The 20,584-nt window shown below is 48.0% G+C and overlaps 1 protein-coding gene and 1 non-coding gene across 2 annotated transcripts in view; both read left to right on the top strand.

Annotated features, from left to right (window-relative positions):
• Positions 1-20,584, top strand: part of LOC128332774 (uncharacterized) — a 66,617-nt gene that overhangs the window by 31,708 nt on the left and 14,325 nt on the right. The gene's annotated exons all lie outside the window — the stretch shown is intronic.
• TRNAA-AGC (transfer RNA alanine (anticodon AGC)) lies at positions 3,182-3,252 on the top strand. The gene has a single exon. It is a non-coding gene; the product is annotated as a tRNA-Ala (tRNA).

Genomic DNA, 20,584 nt, shown 5'->3' with positions numbered 1-20,584 from the left:
GCAGAAGAGCAAAACAACAACAACAAAACCCAACCCGATTGCTTAGACTGTGTAGACTAGGAACAGGGCCAGCAACGAACCTGACCACTGCTATCCACACTGAGGAGACCATTGTGATGCACGGTATGCAGAGCTGTCTTTTGAGGAGACAAACCCAACACAAGCCAGAAGTTGCATTCGGTCTTGAAATACAAGCAAATTGCATTTAATATTCCTCTCTTTTGCAGTATTTGTTGGACCCCTAAGTACTTTCTCTTCCACTGCGGCTAGGAGGCTTAAAATTAAAAATCCAGCTGCCAGACAACTAGCCAGACAACTAGCCAGCCAGCCAGATAGCCACTCTTGCTATCCCTCCGTGGACAGTAGGGTGCCGTTCACATTTCCAATGCCTTGTTGCTAATTTAATTGCTGCGATATAGAGCTAGGACATTGTATATATGGTGTCAAACGGTTGCTGCTTTTTTGGGTGGTTTGTTTCCGCGAGACTGCTCCCCCTGCTGTTTACATTCCAAATGCAACTTGCCTGAACGGAGGCGTTTTGCTGCTGATGAGCAGCTAGTTTGGAAAGCGCCACGCAGAAGGACATTGCAAGAGTGCGCGTCTGGTTTTTGGTTTTGTGAGAGGAAGGGGCATAGGGGATGCAGAAGAGAGTGTCCTACACAGGGTAAAGGATTTAATGTGAGCCAAGAAACTGTTTTAATTGTAAAAGCTCTGTCCTGGAGCACATTATTACTATTACTACTACTACTACTACTGCTAGTAGTAGTAGTAGTAGTATAAAAGGCATGCTTTGGGGCAGAATGCCCCATGCACCTAGGGGCAGACCATGGAACATAGAAAGCTGCTTTATCCTGAGTCAGACCCTTGGTCCATCTAGCTCAGTACTGTCAACACTGACTGGCGGTGGCTCTTTGAGGTTGCAGGCAAGAGTCTCTCCCAGCCCTACCTGGAGATGCTGCCAGGGATGGAACTTTGGACTGTCTGCATACAAAGCAGATGCTCTCTCTCAAACCTCTGGATCCTTCACACCTCCTTCCCCTCAAAAGGTAGCTATGTTCTCTGTGCTAAGCTATGGTTCCGTCTCCAACAGGACTTCCAGAAAGGCTTGACCTGCTTTATCACCTCTCTGTTCCATAATTAAATCTGGCTGGACTCCCCACAGTTGCACCACCTCTCTCTCTCTCTCTCTCTCTCTCTCTCTCTCTCACACACACACACACACACACACTCCCAACAACATGTTAAACACTGCTTCATGCATTACTTTGCAATCATGGTGTGAAGTACACAGCTGAAGCGCTCTCTGAACAATCAAACAACTGATAAAGTACCATTGATGGATTTACACAGAGCCAAATGACAGGTCCCTGTCCCAGGGAGCATGCAATCTCGATTTTTAGCAGAGAAAAACAGCAGAGGGAAGGAGGGAAGGAAGAAAAGAGGCAGGCAAGAGCAACACGATGAATCTGTATGAACGCCTTTCCACCTGGCAAGGCAAAATTTCAGCATAAATAATGTGTGCAAATAAAGGTAGATCAATATGGGGCTTTCATGATGAAGATACCTTTTTCCCCCAGGGAAGCTGGAAAAGCTTTTGAATAGCAAATCATCAAGCCTCTCTCCTCCTTTTTGGATGGAATGCCAGACTCCGGTTGCTTTCTAGCTGCTCTCCTTTCTGCTGCAGGGGTTTCTGCCCTCCTTGAGGAACTGGGCACTGGGGAACGGGTTTCTCATCCTTATTGGCTCTGCTAGGGCTACCATCACCCTGTGACTGGCCAAAGTCAGTCTACCAAAGTCAGTCTACCAGTCTAGTCCAAAGTCAGTCTACCATCACCCTGTGACTGGCCAAAGTTCAGCCACTCCTCAGCAGAAATGTCCCATCTTCTCCTGGAACAGGCTTGCTGGAAACCCTCCTTGCCACATCCCCTGCTACTGTGGGCAGCCTCGGCTCTGTCTCATCCTCTCGACTTGCAGTTTCCTTCTGGCTGCAAGAACTGAAGACTCTTTGCAAGCCAGGGCAAGGAAGTCGCCCGCACATCTGCTTCTCTCTGCCTCGTGCATAAACTAGGTCTGCTAAGAAATAAGGCCAGCCTCTTCTCCTGTGGTGGCTTTGCTGTGTGTCTTTGCTAAGACTTTGTGGTGGGGTTAAAACTGTCGCAATGCTCTCATCTAGACAACATAAGGCTGGGAGATAGGAACAGAGGAAGCTGCCTTCTACCGAGTCAGACCCTTGGTCCCTCTAGGTCAGTATTGCCTACACAGACTGGCAGCAGCTTCTCCAAGGTTGCAGGCAGGAGTCTTTCCCAGCCCGATCACATGTAGTCTGGGAGAGACTACATGTACTCTTCCTTCCAAATGCAAACCAGGGTGGACCCTGCTTATCAGAGGGAACAATTTGTGCTTGCTACCACAAAACCAGCTCTCCTCCTTCTCCTGTATTGTAGCTGTTTTGTGCCAGCAGCAGGGGGGCGGGGTGCATCATCCACAATTTACAAAACCTTTTAAAATATAATTTAGGATGATGTTCTATAGTGGCACATAGGAGAGAGGGAGAGAGAGAGAGAGAGAGAGAGATGCTTTTTGTTACCACTGTTCAGCTTCATTTAAGATTTCTTTACTTCATGAGCTGAGCTTCAGTGAGTGGGGGGCATTTAAAAATCTTGTCTCTGGGCCCACTCCAACCTTGCTATGCCTCTGCGTAATCGAGTCCATCCACCTTGCTGCTGGGCGTCCTCTTAGTTCTTGCCAGTATGTATGTATGTATGTAAGCGAGCACGGGGGGTACATCAAGATGAACCAGCCTGAATCCTGCAATTGGAACTTGGGACCATGAATCCCTTTTAAAGAATCAAGCCAGGAGTGTATAGAAATCCAAAGGGTCACTCACCACGCTGCTGAAAATATTGGAGAGTCTGTGTGGCTTAGTGGCTTGGACGGGGCGGTCCTACCATGAAGCAAGGTGACGTAGTCATCTCAGGGAGCAGATTGTTGGGGCAATTGCTGTAGCTCAGCGGTAGAGCATTGGATTTACATGCAGAAGGTCCCAGGTTCAACCCACGGCATCTTCAGGTAACGCTGGGAAAGACTTCTGCCTGAAACCCTGGAGAACTGCTGCCGGCCAGTGTTGAGCTAGATGGGCCAATGGCCTGATTTGGTAGAAGGCAACTTCCTTGGAAATGGTGCTGCTGTAGCTTAGTGGTAGAGCATCTGCTTAGCATGCAGGAGGTCCTGGTTCAATCCCTGGCAGCATCTCCAGGCAGGGTTGGGAAAGACCCCAACATGAAACCCTGGAGAGATGCTGCCAAGCAGTGTAGACAATATTGAGCTGGGGCGGGCAATAGTCTGACTCAGTAGACAGCAGCTTCTTAGGGGATGAGGCCTCTCCGGGCTCCCCGCAGTCTGGCATCTGCAGCTGGAAGCATCAGCAGCTGCCAGACGATTTAAAAAACAGGGTTAAGGGAACACTCGCTCCCTTAACCTTGTTTTAAAGGGTGGCTACTTAGGCGGGTTTGCCACAGTGGTGCCACCAAGAAGACATCTTGGGGGATGAACAGGCTGGTTTTAGAATGGGGCGCTCAACTATGGATCATTCCTTAGTGCTACGCCATCTTATTGAGAACATAAGAACAGCCCTGCAGGATCAGGACCAAGGCCCATCTAGTCCAGCATCCTGATTCACACAGTGGCCCATCAGATGCCGCTGGAAGCCTACAGGCAGCAGTTGAGGACATGCCCTCCCTCCTGCTGTTACTCCACTGCAACTGGTATTCAGAGGCATCCTGCCTCTGAGGCTGGAGGTGGCCTATAGTATAGCCATCCAGCTAGTAGCCGTTGATAGACCTCTCTTCCATGAAGTTATCCAAACCCCTCTTAAAGCCATCCAGTATAGCAGTAAGCCCAAGTGCTCTTTGTATGTAGCCTTTGTAGATTTCAAATCAGCGCTAGATACAATTTCGAGGCCAAGGTTGTGGCGAAAACTCAGGGATATGAACATTGACAGGCAATTACTTCTTCTCATTCAAAAGCTTTATGAGAACACCAACGTCAGGGTGAGAGGTAAACCCGAGGCTCACTTTCACACCCAATAACTTCCAGCAAAGGAGTCAAACAAGGGTGCAGGTTGACACCCTCTCTGTTTAACCTGCATATAAACACCTTAGCCAAAAATCTCTCAGATCCAGGGTTACATCTGCCAGACATCGCGGGGGTAAAAATCCCAATTTTGCTGTAAGCGGATGCTGATGCTATTATCTCTCAAACCCCAGTAGATCTTAGGAGGGCTCTTAAGCTCCTGGCCAATTACTGTAAGGATAACCACCTGGTTATTAATTTTCAGAAATCTAAGGTGATGGTCCTTGCCAAGAAGCCTAAGAATTTTAATTGGTCAATCAAGGGCCATCGGATTGAACAGGTTAACAGTTTTAAATATTTGGGTGTGGTTTTTCATGCCACAGGGTCATGGAAGGCCCATGTGGATTACACTGCCCAACAGGTACATCAGCCATTCTGATATTTTTCTGCTCCAAAGGAGAAGTTATTTCTGCCGCACTAAAGCTGTTCATTGCCAAACCACTGGCTCAATGTCTGTAGGGTGAACAACTGGGCCACTATTCCAACTACAGAACACTGCAGATTGTCCAATCTAAGTTTATAAGGGCTGTATTCTGGGCTCCCAGATGTATTTCTAATGCTGCAGTAAGGTAGAAATGGGTTTTCAAAGGGTGGAATCCCAAGCATGAGTTTCAATTTTCAACTACTGTCTCAAGATCAACTTTCCCCTTGGGGGCTGATTCCCCTTGTACTGGCCGCCAGGTTTCAGTCTTCCTGGATACAAGCACTGCTAGCAAAACTCTCATCACTTGGCATCTAAATTCTAAAGAATTCTAAAGAAATATCTGTCACTATTAGGATAGAATCAGGCCAAGAAGATTCTCAAACAGAGGATCTTGGACACTGAGCATCAAAATGACCTGGGTATCATCCTGCAGACCACAAGAGGGCGTCTTGGCAATCACAGCCAGGAACCAGCCAGTGATTTGTTGTTACTCTCTCTACCCAGCCACCAGAGAGAGTTCTTCAGAGCAAGAGATGATGCCTTACCATTGGCAGTTTTAAATGGGAAATTTCTGAAAACTCCCCAGGCCAGTCAGATCTGTCCTTGTGGTTCGGGTGAAATTAAATCTGTCCACCACGTGCTGCTATTTGTTCCTTTTATAATGTCAGTCGACGTAGTCTTATTACTGCCTTTTTATTAGTCACCGAACGGATGAATTTTACGTCACACTTCTCCTTCCAGACAAGAAATCTTCTATCACACAAAAGGTTGCTAAATTCTGTGCAGACGCTGTTACGATCTGCCAACATTTAATTTCTACCCTTTAGAGCTTACCATAAAACGTTTACTTTGTTGGTGTATTGTATGGCAGATTTCTTATCTGAGTGCTGTATAATATGTTGTATTTATGTCTGATCTATGATCGTAATAAAGCTACTCACTCAGATTGATCCAGAACACCCCACTTCTGCCCCCGCCCCCCAGTTACAATCTCTAACCATTTTTATAATGACTGAATAGGGCTGGTGTCTCTACATATTTAAAGAAATCAGCTGTAGAGGAATTCAGATCACCAACACTGGAAAAGAAGCTTGACTGACCCCTCCATGCCATCTTCCCAATGGAAACGGCTGCTACTTGCTCTGTTGTGGAAAATGTACATCATCTTGTCTAGGTTGATCTTCAGACATGGATCGTGTTCTGCACAGGGCGAGGTTCTGTAGTTCAGAAGAACCACAGGTCCTGTAGTTCAGGAGGAGACGTATAGCACAGTCAACAGAGCAGGAGGTCAAAGGCCTGTCGTCAATACACAGCACTTCTTAGGAGCAAGCAGAGGGCATAGTCAGGGGAGCTGAGGATCAGGAACCAGGAGGCTTTTCAGACAGCAGGCTTTTCCGTGGCTTTACCACGAGGCTTTACTGTGAGTTCAGGGCATAACCGATACTCCAACGCAAAAAGAAATTATTATTTTTTAACCCCAGATTAAAAAATCTGGCTAGGTTCCAATATTGAGGGGGAAACCCGAATCATGTGTGAAGTGTTCTCTGAAATATTTCATGGACTTAGGGGTAATCTGGCCAACATGTGAATGCACACTCACATCCTCCCAAAGTTAAGTCACGGTAAAGTCTGATAAATCTCCTGGAGTCAAGACAAGCAAAGTACAACCAGGTTGCTTCAGCAACTCATACTGCAAACTGAGCTCTTATATAGCCCTGCTGCTGGGTATAAGCCTAGACTCCACCCACAATCCCGGAGACAATGAGGCGGGTCTCATGATCAGTGAGACCCGTTTTAGATTATACTGCGGGGAGAGCGGGCTAAGCCCACTCTCCCCACAGACGATCGGGGCAGCAGCCCTGGGCGGCCGGATCGGCCACCCACACAATTGCCGGCTCCGTGATGGAGCTGGTGGGGGCTGGGGGGAGCAGGGACTGATCGCTCCCTGCAAGCTCCAGCATGCCCTGCGTGAGCGCACAGGGCATGCTGGTGAGAACCCCGGAGCCGGGAGGAGGCTTTTCGCCTCCCCTCTGGGGGTCTCCTCGTGAGTAGCCACAGCGTGGAGCAGCGCTGCGGCTACTCACGGCCAGATAGCCCAGGTTTGCAGAGCACTCACTCCGCTAACCCGGGCTAAGAGGAGGGCCACCAAAGCGGGTTACCCGCTGGAGAACCACCAGGCTCGCAGCCGAGGCCGGTGGTTCTTACGATCGGGAAAAATTGGGCTAGGCTTTCCTAGCCTGATTCTTGCCGATTGTGAGAATAGCCCCAATGGCTAGTTAAAGGGCCGAGCCCTATTTCTTAATCGCAGACTCCTACGGATCAGTCTCTGGAGGAGGGTCAACGTCCTCCTCCGAACTGTAGTAAAGGGGCAATGAGGTGTCCTCAGAGCAAGGTGACGCTTCAGTTTCCTCATCCTCAGAACTCTCAGCAATAGGTCCAGATATGGCTGGGGATACAGAAGGTTCCTCGAGGGTAGCTTTGGGGCCAGGGCGCTTTCCAGATTATACCCTGCAATGGGGACACGGCGTATCTATGAAGTGTGCTTCCCCACTTCCTGTGTTGCGACACCGCAGTCCCTACGCTGACAGCAGGGTGCCGTTCACATTTCCAATGCCTTGTTTAGAATTGAATCGATGCGATTTAGTGCTGTGATGTTATATATCCAGCGTAAAAAAGTTGCTGGTTTTTTGGGTTGTTCGTTTGCATGAGACTGCTCCCCCTGCTGGGTGCTTTGCTATTTACCTTTTGAATGGGATTTGCCTGAAGGGAAGCATTGTGCCACTGTTGAGCGGCTAACCTGGAAAGCGCCCAGGTTGTGCAGGTATCTCCTGGAAACCAGGAACCTTGTCCTCAGAGCTCTCCCTCCCTGGCCCAACCTGGTGTGGCAATAGGTCCTGGTCCATGGCACAGGGTGAGTTTGGGCCAGTCACTCTCTGCTGTCCAGTAGTGGCTTGTCCGAATGAACCAGGGTGCTTTCCAGATTACACGCTCTACAGTGGTTGGGGTGGTGTGAAATGCTTCGGCTTGGCACGATCGCATTGGAAATGTAAAGAAAGGGTGTAAGCTGTTTGTTGCATAGTCCATGGAACAATGCCCCCCCCCCCCCCGGTGGAACCGTTCATACTGTGTGCTGCAACCCACCCACCCCAAAAGAAACTGCACTGGCAGCTGCAGAGTTGCAATCCGCTGTTGAGGAGTTTGCATCTCCTTTTTGCTTTCTGAAAGAGAGACGCACGTGCACACACTCACACGTTCAAGCACACACATGGTTCAACTTCGCCCCCAAGGATGCGTCGTTTCCTCTCTCTCTCTCTCTCTGGCTGTGGCACATGTAAAGCAAGAGGCCCCCCCCCCCAGCATTATTATTGTTATTAGCTTTATTAGAACTGTGCGCAAAAACGGGCGAGAAAAAGGGATGCAAATGCACTCGGGGAGGGGGGGCGGGGAAGGCTGTGCCACAGAACTTGCTTGCAAGCTCACAGTGTGTGTGGGGGGGGACTTCTGTGCACAAACCTTCTTATTGTGGCTGCTGCCTTCAGGAACAATGGGACGGCCAAGCAGGAGGAGGGCAGCCCCCAGCGGTCTCCACGTTTCTGCTGCTGTAGGGAGCACATTTCCAGCCTTGCCAGAACGTTGGCTTTCTTTTGCAGACCGCTTGAAGAAAAAAATCAAGGTGTAAAGTTCTTCACAACCCCATCGAAAAAAAGAAAAGAAATAAATTTCTAAAACGGAAAGGAGATTTATATTGATAAATCACCATCCACGCAGATGTAACCATCCTCACCACACCACTTACAATGCCGAAACAGAATTGTGACCCTCTTAAAATGGAAAAATTACAGCTACTTTTTTTTTGCAAAGGACATACAACGTTATTGCATTAAATTACAGTGATAAAATCCAGAATAAGGCATCAGAAATGTGAGCGGCACCCTACTGACAGCGTAGGGACTGCGGTGTCGCAACACAGGAAGTGTGGAAGTACACTTCGCAGGTACGTTGTGACCCTGTTGCCGGGGCTAATCTGGAAAGCGCCCAGAGGGGGCACCAAAGGAGGCAGCTGCCTGCAGGCTGGCCATTCATCAGGTAGAGATGCGTGGTTGACCAGCCTGCAGTAGCACAGATCCCGGGTGGGGGAGGAGAGAGAGAAGAACGACCCGAGCTGTCTCCTTTGGTGCCCCCTGGCTTGTTAGGAAAGGCCACTACTGCTGCTGCCCCAAATGGACTTACTCTGTCTCAGGAGAGAGCCAGGCCTGGCTGATTCTCACTGGATCCCTTCTAGCATTTTCATTGTATGACCTTTTTATGAATCATCCAAGGCCTCTATTCATGTTCCTCCCCTGAAACTAGACAGGGCCATGATTGGGCTTTGAGTCACCAGGAAGCTTTTCACACGGGGCTTTTGAAGCCCTCTAACTTGCATCTCCTCTGGAATAGAGGGGATGCATTCATATATCGGCTAGATTTACCCCGAAGTCCCTGTGAGTTATCAGGGAGCAGTTCACACACAATTCAGGTTTTTCACTGCACATTAGAGTGTAGCCCAATTTATATCCAGGGTTTTATAAACCCCACTATTTGCGGCAGGTTTTTTGGAAAACTTCGAGTTCGCAGTAAAGTCTCCCCGTAAACCCGTGGTAAAGCCTGCTGTGTGTAAAAGTCCCAGGTTGGATTAAGCATCAACTACATTTCCTGCATTGCTGATTGGTCAATGCTCCTCTCTGAAGTCTCCCAGGCAAGTTCTGACTTGTGTTATGCGCTGGCAGTAAAACTGTGCTTTCTGAGAAACTGCTCGTGAAACGTACCTCAAGGCAGCATTGTAAACGTGTAGCATTTCTCCCCCCCTGTTGTTCTTTTTACTGCAATTTACATTTTTGATATTTTACTCCTCTTGTTTCTTGATACCCAAACAATTCTGTTGAGTTTTATATACTTCACTCTGATAAACACACCGATGATGTCTCGTATCAGGTGTCCATTTTGTGTATGGCTGGGATTAAGTTCTGCACATGGTGTGCTAGAAATGGTTAATTTAGGTTTTTTAGTTTGTTTCATTTCATTCTGTTTTGTTTTATTTTTATGTAATGGTGTTTACACAGTCTATGTACCAATATTTACTCCTAAGGTTCTTCTTTTTATTTGGGTTTGGATTGAAATGTGTAGATCTGATCAGTGATTATAATAAATGAAACTGAACTGAACTGATTAATCCCTTCCACACATTGTTTCCATGAGCAGGAAAGGAGTGGGATCACCGTGGTCTGATTTTGCCTTCAGTCTCACCTTCACTCATCTGAAGGTCAGAACAGAGCAAGGGTTAGGGATGTGCACGGAACTGGTTCGGAGGCCCTTTACGAGCCTCCGAACCGGTTCGAACTGCGAGTGGTTCGCCGGTTCGCTGGCGGGGGGGGGTGCATCTTCAAGGGCAAGGGAGGGTGCACTTACCCCTCCCTCCACTTTCCCCCCACCGGCATTCCATTTTTAAAAAGTCCATCGGGCTGGCAGCGTACCTTCCTGCCACCCGGTTGCCCCCTTTACCAGAAGTAACCGGAAGTATCCGATGCACCTGCATGCGTTGGGCACGGGCGTGCATCGGGCATGCATGTGCACGCGCTCATGCCTGGCATGCACAGGCATGTTGGATCATTCTGGTTACTTCCGGTAAAGGGGGCAATGGGGCAGTGGAGAGGTATGCTGCCACCCCGATGCACTTTTTAAAAAATGGACCGCTGGTGGGGGGGAAAGCGGAGGGAGGGGTAAGTGCACCCTCCTCCACCCTTAAAGGTGCACCCCCTGCCTTCGAACCACCCCTGCCCGGTTCCGTGCACATCCCTAGCAGGGGTTCCTTCCCAACGAGGGTACTAGAATCCCAGTGGCACTTGAAGGTGGGGTACTCACAGCCCTCCTGCCCCCCTATGGTGCAACTGCACTATTGATCCCCATCTGAGGATCGTCGGCTTGAACCCAACACATCCTCAGCGATGTGTCTGCTGCAGAAGGGGAAGGAGGAGGGTGAAGACCCTTCTCCTCTGCTCCTGACTGGCTGGCTATGAGCTGGAGCTCAGCTTATTCAATACAATACAATACAACGGATACTTATATACTGTTTTGCAACTGAAGTTTCCAAAGCGGTTTACATAGAGATAGATGAATGAATGAATGAATGAATGAAAATCCCTCCCCTCAGCCTGACTGACAGGCTCCAGAAAATTAGCACTGGATACTCCCATTGAAATTAGGAAGGTAGGAAGCTGCCTATCAGAACATTGGTCCATCTAGCTCAGTACTGTCCACACAGACTGGCAGTGGCTTCTCCAAGGTTGCAGGAAGGAGACTTTCTCTGTAAACCTGCCCCACAAGTAAACCTGTCCCATCAATTGCAATGAGACTGTTTATTTGAGTAATTTATTCTAATGTATGAAGAGGTTTGCTTACATCCAGTGAATAGGGCTAAAGGAATTACAACGGCATACTTCCTTAAGTACTCTTCTGACCGACTCCCTCACGTGCCTATGTGGCATAAAACCAGTTTGATCAGAACTCATATCAACTGTAATGAGCGCATTTCATTGTGTGCTAATACAGCCATGGATATTTTGGCATCTTAATTGAAAAATGCAGTGCTTTTATATCAGAACTCATATCAACTGTAATGAGCGCATTTCATTGTGTGCTAATACAGCCATGGATATTTTGGCATCTTAATTTAAAAATGCAGGACACCAATCTGATTGCAGCCGTTGCAGGTAACCTCATGTAGAATACATTGCAGTTGTCTAGCAGGATTGTGACCAGGGCAGAAGAAGCTTGTTACATTCTATCTAGCAGTCCATTGTGTTTTTGTTGATCAGACGTTTGTCCCAGTGGAGATGCTGTAGAGAGTGAAAAAGAAAAGAGGTGAGAAAGAAAAGGGGAAGGAAGGAGAAGCGAAAATGGAGTTGTTTCTGGAATAAAGGCTTAGTTAAACAAACATACGGTGACTTTGTATTTATGAGGGGAGCAGCTATAAAACAAGATGGGGGCTATTTCCACGAGCAGTAAAAATCGGGCGAGGAGAGCCTAGCCCGATTTTTGCTGCTCGTGTAAACCACCGAGCTCGCAGGCGAGCCTGGTGGCTTACAAGCGGTTAGCCGGTTAGCCGGCTTAAGTAGCCAGCGCTCCGCAAACCCGGTTTTTAAAATCATGAGTAGCCAGGGTGCAGCTCCGCACCATGGCTACTCATGAGGAGACCCCCAACCGGGAGGCTCAAAAGCAGCCTCCCGGCTCGGGGGTCTCTCCAGTATGCCCTGCATGCCCGCACAGGGCATACTGGAGCTTCCAGCGGCCGCACGGCCCCCAATCATCCCAGTCGTGTCCCCCCGGCTCCATCACAGAGCTGGCAGTCATGTGGGCGGCCGATCCGGCTGCCCAGGGCTGCCGCCCTGCTCATCTGTGGGGAGAGCGGGCTTAGCCTGCTCTCCCTGCTACACTGGACAAAGTGGGTCTCACTGATCGTGAGACCTGCCTCATGGTTGCAAGATCTTGAGGTCATTTACACAATCAAAAACTGTGTTCTACCCCGTTTTGGGAGCTCTGTGTGTGCTCCCAGTTTTCGGTTGTGTGGAAGCAAAGTAGCAGGGAAAACCTGGATAGAAGTGATTGTGTGGAATCAAGGTTGGAGGAATAGCTACCCAAGTTTTCCTCTTCCCCTGCTTCCACACAACCGAAAATTGGGAGCACACACAGCTCCTAAGCCTGGGTAGGACACAGTTTTTGATTGTGTGAATCACCTCATTGTGTAGTATTCACAACTCCAGGCAGACACAGAGCTCTTAACAAAGCATTTTCCTGGAGCAACAAACATACCAAGTAAAGATAGCAGATACAACAGTTTGGCAGATTCAACATACCCCATTAGAGTGAAACCTATCTACAGAGTCACTACACAATTCAATCATATCTAACAATTGTGGTTGGATCTTCTTTTTCCAAGAAAGGCTGCAGCTGGCAACCCAAAGGCACTCCTGGGCGCTTTCCAGGCTAGCTGCTCAACAGCAGCAAAATGCCTCCGTTCAGGCAAGTCGCATTCAAAATGTAAACAGCAGGGGGAGCAGGCTCACGGAAACTAACAACCCGAAAAAACAGCAACTTTTTAACACTGGATATGCAACTCCATAGCACTATAGCATAGTGATTAAATTTGAAACAAGGCATTGGAAATGTGAATGGCACCCTGCTGTCCACGTAGGGACGGTGGTATCACAACACAGGAAGTGTGGCAACCAACTTCTGCGATACGATGTGACCCCATTGCAGGGCCTAATCTGGAAAGCACCCTGGCTACGGCCACTGCCTAACCCTACACAAGAAAGCTGGATCTAAGAGCACCACCTCCTGGTTCAAAAGAGTGGGACAGCAGAATGCACAACACCCAATGCTGCCTTTTGATCAAAATTGGAGCTCTCAGAGCTGCTTAAAAATAAAAATAAAAATAAACCATTGAGAGTTCTGATGATCACCAATCTCCTGTATTAGTACATGAGCTGGCTGGGGTGATTGGTACCGTCTGGGATTGGGCTAAGCAGACTCGGTCCTCCAGCTGTTGTTGAACTACAACTCCCAGCTCCACCAGCTACAATACATTGTGGCTGGGAATGATGGGAGTTGTAGTTCAATAGCAGCTGGAGGACCATGTTTGCCCACTGAATATCTAGGGGCGGGGGCGAATGCTCATTGAGATTTTGGACAAGGTCTAGAGAAGGAAAATAGGTAATAGCATTGCATGACTTTAGCTTTCATAGGGACATAGGAAGCTGCTTTCTACCGAGTCAGATCATTGGTCCATCTAGCTCAGTATTGTCTACCCAGATTGGCAGTGGCTTCCCCAAGATTGCAGGCAGGAGTCTCTCTCAGTCCTGTCTTGGAGAAGCTACAGAGGGAACTTGGAACCTTTTGCATGCAAGCATGCAGATGCTCTTCCCAGAGCGGCCCCCAAATCCTACAATGCTCACATGTAGTCTCCCATCCAAATGAAAACCAGGATAGACCCTGCTTAGCAAAGGGGACAAATCATGATTGCTACCACAAGACCAGCTCTCCACCAGTATGTGCTCATGCTTTGATTGTCCTGACCATTGAGCCTGCTGTGGCCACATTTGCAATGGAGTTCTGAAAGTTTTTAGAAGTTTTTTAAAAACACAAAAGCTCATTCAAAATTTCTTCAATGTTCTTAGAGGAATGGAAATGGAAATGGGCAGGACTGTCCTCCAAAGTCCACTCCATGGAGAGAGGACAACACGTTGTTCATTGTTACCTTGACCCTTTGCTCCGTGCAGAAATGAGTGCAATTTTACCCTGAGGGTTTGGGGGTAGGGATAAAGAAGCAGGGTGATGCTGAGACAGAGAAAGCTGTCAGTGCAGCAATACCATCACCCATTCTTCATCTCAGGGGGATCACTAGGAGCATTTGTCCCCTGAGATGGTGAAGTAAAGTTGTGCCCAATGGTGGGTTACCGCATAGGCAGTATAGGCCAACTGCCTATGGCACCAAATCTTGGGGAGAAGCATCTTGGAGGGGAACTTAATTCTCTCCCCCCCCCCCCAACCTTTAAAAATGATGCTGTGTAGCAGCAGAGGCTTCACCCGCCTCCTAAACTATCACAGGAGATTGGCAGCAGCTTCTCCAAGGTTGCAGGCAGAAATCTCTCTCAGCCCTATCTTGGAGATGCTGCCAGGGAGGGAACTTGGAACCTAGATACTCTTCCCAGAGCGGCTCTATCCTCTGAGGGGAATATCTTACAATGCTCACACTCCTGCTTAGCTAAGGGTACAAGTACAAGGGTACAACCCAAACCCCATAGGATCCTATGGAAGAGAAACACTGAACACAGAAACATAGAAAGTTGCCTTCTACTGAGTCAGACTACTGGTCCATCTATCTCAGTATTGTCTTCACAGACTGGCAGTGGCTTCTCCAAGGTTGCAGGCAGGAATCTTTCTCAGCCCTATCTTGAAGAAGCCAGAGAGGGAACTTGGAACCTAGATGCTCTTCCCAGAGCAGCTCCATCCCCTGAGGGGAATCTCTTCCAGTGCTCACACTTCGAGTCTCCCATTCATATGCAACCAGGGCAGACCCTGCTTAGCTCAGGGGACACGTCATGCTTGCTACCACCAGACCAGCTCTCCTCCTACAAGACCAGCAATTTCATCACCCACTCTGTGTCATTTGCAAGGGGGCTTGAATATAGAGCTCTCTCCCCGCCATCCTCCAGTGCCCGACCTCACCTCCTGTGATGGTTTAGGAGGTGGACGGAGCCTCTGCCTCTGCACAGCAATATTTTTTAAAGGTAAAAAACGGAATGAAGCTTTCCTCCCCACCAAGCCCCCTTACCCTTGTCCCTGGGGTAGCAAATCTTTGGTTGCGCCCTCGTCAAGTCAGAGTTGACTCCTGGCAACCACAGAGCCAGGCTGATGGCCAAAATGGGTGGGCCTGGCTGATGGATTAGCTCAGGCCCCACACCCTCCTTAATCTTGCTCTGTGCTTGGTTTCATCACTGCCATGACCTCACATGACGAATTCTTGCTCTCTTGCACTCAGCTGGCTTTCTGGGTCACTCGAGGAAGCGGCTGTTACCTTTGGACCCAGCCCCGGCCTTTGACTGACTCATGTCCACCTCAGCGTCCTCACCTGCCTCTGAGCCGCATCCTGATCCAGCGAGTCAGCAAGCCCTTTGCTCAGCGGACGAGCACAGGCTTTGCGTGGAGAAGGTCTCTGGCTCACTCCACCGGCAGTGGCTCTCCCAGGATTCAGGCACGATCCTTTCCCAGCCATGCTGGGAGTGTTAAGAGTTTCTAATTATTTAGCAAAGCACCACGAGGAAGCTGCCCACTCCAGTTACTCCAGAGTAGGGCAGAGTTTCGCTGTTGCAGTTACCTTAAGAATACACATGGAGATTGTCATGCAATCCAAACTAAATGGGTTTATTGGTTAGGTACTTTTGAGATAGGAAAGACCTATCCTATCTATCAGCCACGTAATGAAGAGGGAGGGAGGGAGGGAGAGATGTTTGCATCTTCTCTCTAGGAGGAAAGGAAGGGTGCTGATGCAGCACAGGAAGTACCTGAGGAGTCAAGGCAGGGGCCATAGAGTAGAGGCAAGCAGGGACAGGTAAGGAGACCCTCACTAGCTACCTCTACTCCCAATTCCCCTAATGGTCATTAGTATAGTCAGTGCAGAAGGTCGTTGTACTGGAACTCCAACAGGAAGCTGTTGCCAGGGATTGAACCTGGGACCGTCAGTGTGCAAGTCCTATGGTGAGCTACTGTCAGGGCATCCTAAAACAAATGACAGGGAATGCCCTCTGGAATGCAGTGGTTCCCAACGGCCATTCGGAAATCCCATGCATTCCCATGGCCATTTGGAGGGAACCAGTGCGTTTCAGTGGGCATTCCCTGTCATTTGTTTTAGTACCTTCCCTAGACCAGTGGACATTCCCAGCTACAATTTATTGTGGCTGGGGGGTGGTGGGAGTTGTAGTTCAGCAACATCTGGAGGAACCCTGGTTGGGGAACCACTGCCCTAGATGCTACATGATGAGATGCATGGTGACCGCCTAGTGGACTGGGAACATAGGAAGCTGCCTTACACCAGGTGAGACCACTGGTCCATCTAAATACAATGACTGGCAGCGGCTCTTCAAGGTTGCAGGCAGGAGTCTTTCTCAGCTCTCTCTGGAGATGCTGCCAGGGACAGAACTTGGGACCTTCTGCATGCAAAGCAGATACTGTAGCACTGAGCTACAGCCCCATGCTCTGGGATCTTGGAGAGCCACTGCCAGTCAGAGCAGGGAGTTCTGGGCTAGCTGGACCAATGGACTGACTGGGAGCCAAACTAGACATGGCAGTGGCAGATCAGTCTCTCTACATGCAGGTCTCACTCTCACACAGTCACGTAAGAACTAGGAGGAGGGAATCTGATTAAAGTGCTGAATCATCTCCTGTCTATGCCTTTCCTCTCCATAAACTGTTGTTTTCAAACTTTCTACTAGGGATGTACACAAAATGAGTTATGCAGGCTTGGTTCAAATTTGAACTGGATTTGAGTGGACCCATCCCGCCCGTTTTGTGCCCATTTGAACACACAAGACCAGCCAAGTTTGACCCTGGACCTGTCAAGCCAAGCCGGCTTGAACCCAGCCAGCTCTCACACCCCTGCTTTCTATCCTCTGGAAACTTGTCCTCATCACTGTAAAGGCAAAGTGTGCCGTGAAGTCGGTTTTGACACCCGGTGACCACAGAGCCCTGTGGTTGTCTTGGGTAGAATACAGGAGGGGTTGACCATTGCCTCCTCTGAAGCATGAGATGATGCCTTTCAGCATCTTCCTATATTGGGAAAACATACCTGCGGGGATTTGAACCGCCAACCTCTGGCTTGATAATCAAGTCATTTCTCTGCTGCACAGTTAAGTGGCTTCCTCATCACTGTATCTCCTCACAAACTAATTCTTTCTTTCTTTCTTTCTTTCTTTCTTTCTTTCTTTCTTTCTTTCTTTCTTTCTTTCTTTCTTTCTTTCTTTCTTTCTTTCTTTCTCATATTTCATATTTTGTTATTTTCATATGTTTAATATAAATATTACATATTTATTTATTTATTTTATCACATTTATATACTATACTGCTGCTGCTGCTGCTACAACTACTACAAATATTTATATTCAGGGGGTCATACATACTGCTGATCACAGAAGTGCTGGCCATCATGGGGACGGTGTTTCCTTGTGCAGAAAATTGCCACTGTAACTGTGAGCAGCCAGATCATTTGAACATAGGAACCTAGGAATCTGCCATATACTGAGTCAGACCACTGATCTATCTAGCTCAGTATTGTCTTTACAGGCTGGCAGCGGCTTCTCCAGGGCTGCAGACAGGAATCTCTCTCAGCCCTATCTTGGGGAAGCCAAGGAGGGAACTTGGAACCTTCAGATGCTCTTCCCAGAGCGGCTCCATGAACATAGGAACAAAAGAAAAAATGCCAAAAGACCAAATTGAAAATAGCCTCGGGTTTTATCCATCCTTTGTATTATTTGCCTTGAAAAACTTGACTTTTCCTTTTGTGTTGATGGTTGGCACCCAGAGACTTAGTATCAGGACGCTGTCCCTACATGGGGGGAGGGAATTGGCAACTCACTTGCCTGTCTTTCTCTCAAGTAAACAGGTTTGCAACCAACAGTGCCTTGAATTGTCTTTCCAAGAAGGATTGGTCCTCCCCAGATTGAAGGAATACCTGGATCCAGCGCCAGAACGTGATCCCAAGGGAGTCTCCAGAGGACATCAACACTGACCCAGGAAAACTAACCAGCAGCAGCAGCAGCTACCCGAGGGCAGTCCCTATCTGCACTTCCAATCCAACCCAATGGTGACAGAACGTCCATCTGCTACCCTGTCCTGTGTTTGAAGAAGAAGGCCTAATGCAAAGTTCATCTTCCTGCTCCTAAGTGCTATAGGAGAGGGATAGACAACAACTGCCTGAAGACTGTCACTTTTCTCTGGAGTCATACATGCAACAGCATCTCCCCAAGCTGTAAAGCCCTGGAACCATCCTACCTGGGTAAGATACCTTGCCAAAGACACTATTTCAAATTCTGCCAAAGACACTATTTCAGATTGCCCACAAGGGGGGGAGTCAAGGCTCCCAAACACTTGAACATTCGAGCTTGTCTATGGACACTAGCCAAACAAGCCAAAACAACACGGATCAGAGAACATCCAGGATAGCCAAAATCCTGCAACGTTGTACAAGAGCATTTGGTTCTCAACTGAAAGACTAAAATTTTTTTTTTACCAAGGACTCATAGGGTTTTTAAAATTTTAATTCTAAAGCTCTCCATGGCTTCCTTTTTGGCCATGACAGACTCTAGAGGACACTAAGGGGGGTGGGAGTTGATGATTAGACCACTTTCTTATATTACTTTCTTGTAGTGACTATGTGCTATCATTATGTTGAAAACCATGCTATCTCCTGTGCTATAAGGACATGGACCTCACATGCTTGCTCTCCGGTCATTTCCCAGAGCATTTACCTGCAAGTCTGCACCTATCCCCAAGTTACTGGTCCCTATGTGCTAGCCCAAGATTTACCTGCTAAGTTTGTAGACACTTGTATTTAAGCAAAGTGATTGTTCATGACTTGTCATTGCTATCGCTTTCCACAAGCTGATAATCCATTAATCACTAGAAGCACCTGGTTCCACAATGCAAGACTGTTATTGATACTTTAATTGGGATAAAAACAATGTTGCTTGCTATAAGTTATATGATCTCTATATGTAAACCTTGCTGCTATGTGTAAAACTTTTTATCTATAACAAATCAGAATTATACTAATTATGTTTGTAGCTCTAGGATATTATATGCTATGTATCTAGTTTTATTGCCATATGTACAGCCCATTCAGCACCTATATGTCCCAAATCCTTTAGCTACACAAAACACAGAACTATATTTCCAAGATTAGGAGTTTATGTGTTAGAAAGAGCTATTATTAATATTTCCAAACAGTTAGGACTTTCATTTAACTAATATGGAGAGCCTATTGATTTATGGGCAAAGAAGATAATTCTAATTATAGTATGTATTTTCCTTTTATTGATAATCACATGTTGCTGCTTATAATGCATTCTAGCTTGAATCCAAATGTTTATGAGAACCTTTCAACCTTGCCATAATGTAAGACCCATACATACAGCTGTACCTTTACAAGCCCATATATCCTGAAGATTCAGGATGATCCAGTGTTTCGGGGGGAATTGATGTGTTTTAGAAAACCAAAGTAACTCCATTTTACTTAGAAAACCTCAGTCTGACTTAAAGTAACCCCAGCCCAGCTCAGGCCCATCACGCCTCTCATGATCAACGTCGTTATCTCTCTCCACTAAATTGTATCTAAGGAAACTTGGTTCTCACAGGATTCTCACTGTTCTTTGCCGACAATTAAGAAAATAGGATGTAACCAAATAAGGAGTAATCACCAGATGAACAATGAATCATTCGCATGCGTACTAGATACTTAGCCCACCATTTTATTGCCATATATACTATGTCTAGGGTGTCAGCATCATTCAGATTGTTTGTATAAATGTAAGATGCACCTATAACCAATTTGTATTCAGTGCAGAGCCAAAGCCCACTGCTAATCTGCAGTAGCAATAAACGCCTCAAAAGAGATTCCCACTGTGTCTGTTTGATTGGCTAAAAGGCGGACCCAGGGACGAACCGAATTCACAACACTGTTGTCTCCCTCCATGTGTGATCAGGGATGGACTTCAGTCTTTATCCTGCAGGGTTGCCAACCTTTTTGCTAGCCTGGCTCCTGTGCCTTGAAAAAGAGCTTGACAGTCCAAAATTAAGCAGATGAAGCTTTTGCTGCAATGGAAATGAAGAGATGGGGAAATCTTCATTGGTTTAATTTCTATATGCCAGCTTTCTTCTAAAAGCATAAGAGCAGGAGCAGGTAGAGAGTTGGCAACCCTGCCTCCTTGTGCCTCGTGCCCAGCATTGGGCATGGGAGTTCCGCCATCCTTGTGTACATTCAAACATGGCGGTTGCTGGGAGGGGGGTCCCCAGCCGGGAGTGTTTACCGGTCGCGACGGATCCTGATGGAGCTGGAGGTTCCGCTGCTGCCTTCAGTCTCTCTGGACTCGACCGTTGGCAGGAAGACTTTCTGGCCTCTCCTGCTGCTAACAGCAAATTTCCATCCAATTTGGATCGTGAAGGGAGCGCAGAACATGGCCTCAGGCAAGGAGTCCAGAGTGAGTGTCCACCGCCCTGCCCCAAATGGTTTCAATGTTTTTTGGGCGGGGGAGACCCCCAGGGGTTGGATTTGGGTCCAGGTGGAGACATTTAGGAAGCGACACTGTCCTGGCCCCTCTGGGCTGACCTTGTAGGGCAGGAAGGGAGTGGCCCAGTGCAGCTTCACGGGGTCCTCATGGAGCAGCAGCCCTCCATGGATGGCTCAGAGCTCCATCAGCCCCCTCCCTCCTCCAGGACCTCATC

Source organism: Hemicordylus capensis, chromosome 7, assembly GCF_027244095.1.
Source record: "Hemicordylus capensis ecotype Gifberg chromosome 7, rHemCap1.1.pri, whole genome shotgun sequence".
In the NCBI taxonomy this organism is placed as follows: domain Eukaryota; kingdom Metazoa; phylum Chordata; class Lepidosauria; order Squamata; family Cordylidae; genus Hemicordylus; species Hemicordylus capensis.
The sequence above is the reverse complement of the archived record's forward strand: the minus strand, read 5'-3'. Positions and strand labels throughout refer to the sequence as shown.